The 2,026-nt window shown below is 31.0% G+C and overlaps 1 pseudogene; it reads right to left on the reverse strand.

Annotated features, from left to right (window-relative positions):
- Positions 1 to 368: 368 nt before the first annotated feature.
- LOC131175806 (probable glutathione S-transferase) lies at positions 369 to 1,251 on the reverse strand (annotated as a pseudogene).
- Between the last annotated feature and the right edge of the window lie 775 nt (positions 1,252 to 2,026).

Consider the following 2,026-nt stretch of genomic DNA (forward strand, 5'->3'; position numbering starts at 1 on the left):
ATTTCTAATTAATAGAAAAAGCTTTAGAAGCTGTTCAAGGGCTGCCATAGGTGTTCTTGGTGTGGACAAGCTAGAGGGACAACATCTGGTGTCCTGAAGATGAATCTCAAAGGCACAGACACGTTGCAGTGCATCAAGAGGTTAGTGTAATCATTCTTGATTTAATCTATGGTTCTAAAATTAATCTGATTAATTTTAAAATCTTAAATGGAAAATACAGATCCAAAAACATATTAAAAGAGTTTTAATATGTTGTTTATCATTGAAATCAAATAGATAAAAAAAAAATCTTGCATGATGCATGTGACCCTAGGTGAAAATTTTTGAATTCAATGGTATAAACTTGTGTTTTTCACGCTTCCGTTCCTTCAAGCCTTACGAAAGCTAGCAAACCTATCAAAGAGTTTGTCTCTTGGAGGCCAACTTTTCTTGATAATTGGGATATTTGAGAATTCTTGGATCCATCCCACTAATAATGGGAATTTTTCTTGGTCTATCACTTTTACACCAATTACCTCCTCATATACATCCATGTAATAGGCAATCCAACCCAATGCATGATATGCTAGTCCAATGGTCTCCCCTCTAAAGAATTTCTTTCCCCTTAGCTCTTCTTCTAAATATTTGAAGCTCTCTATGGTTGAAATAATTACTTCTTCCTGTTCTTGTCCTTGCTTTTTGAGAGCACCAAATCTAATTGTTTGTAAGATCTGCCTCAAGAAAAAAGAAATAGAAATGATATAATTAGTGTATTTAATTGGGTAACCTAGACTCAACTCATTGTGGGTTCAAGACACACTATTTATTTATGATGAGAGTACCATATGTCTTAAATCTATAATAAGATCGGCTTGAAATTAATAAAATCATAATAATTTAAAATTATCAATGTTGCAATTAAATTTGAAAATTAAAAAGTAATGGGACAATTATAATATTACCTTCTCATCACTGTAATTAGCCCAGAAGAGAGCTGTGGCTCGTTGGTACGGATCGTCCGGAAGCAATGGATTTTGTTTCCAAGTTTCCTCCAAGCATTCAAGGATGAGAAGAGATTCACAGATGCCTTTTCCATTATGAATAAGTGCAGGGATCTTCTTATAAATAGGATTATACTGTAGAAGGAAAGCGGCTTTTGTTAGAAAGATCTTCAAGTACTTCTTCATACTCAATACGCTTCAGTTTTAGTGGCCACACCACTCTCAAACTATATGGGCTTGATCAGTAACTGAAGAGCTTTACTTCTGCCATACTCTCCGTTTTTTCCCAGCTTTCTGATAAGTGATAACTCGCTACCCTATGCATATATTTATGTATGGCCAGCGGAGGATTGGAATATCTTGGAAGCTAAATTAGATCATGAAAATGTGTAAAGGTTTCTAGTGACTCTTAATACGAAAGCAGTGATGCATGTAACGTAAGATTTTGCTCGTGACTTTAAAAAATTAAAATGGTCAAAATCAATCCTTTAATATGGCCCTTTATTAATTGATATTTACTTTAATTAAAATAAATCCTAATTCTAATTGTATAAGAATAATTAATAAACGTATAGATTAAGTATTGGATATATATATATATATATATATATATATATATATATATATATATATATATATATATATATATATATATAATCTGATCCTCTCTTTACCCATATAAAATCACATATATTCTCTTTCATAAAGTCAGAGATATTAGAGTAATGTCAAGAAAGTTTTTCATCATTAAAGTTTTGTGTGTAAATCAAGAAGGGTCAAGAGGTAGAAATCAGTTTATTGAATCAAAGGTCTCTCTCAATTATTATCATGGATCAATTAAACTCCATATCAGGTACGCTTTTCAGATATGTGAGAATTTATTTATTCAATATCCATTATTAGGGTGATAGTTGAATATTATGTTTATGATTCATATTATGTTTATGATTGTTATGATTTATTAAGAATTATTTTATATGTAGTATTAGAGCCCTAGGTTTTGAACAATTAAATTTCTCTATTAAATTTACGATGAACATGATGTT

This window comes from Hevea brasiliensis, chromosome 18, assembly GCF_030052815.1.
Source record: "Hevea brasiliensis isolate MT/VB/25A 57/8 chromosome 18, ASM3005281v1, whole genome shotgun sequence".
In the NCBI taxonomy this organism is placed as follows: Eukaryota; Viridiplantae; Streptophyta; class Magnoliopsida; order Malpighiales; family Euphorbiaceae; genus Hevea; species Hevea brasiliensis.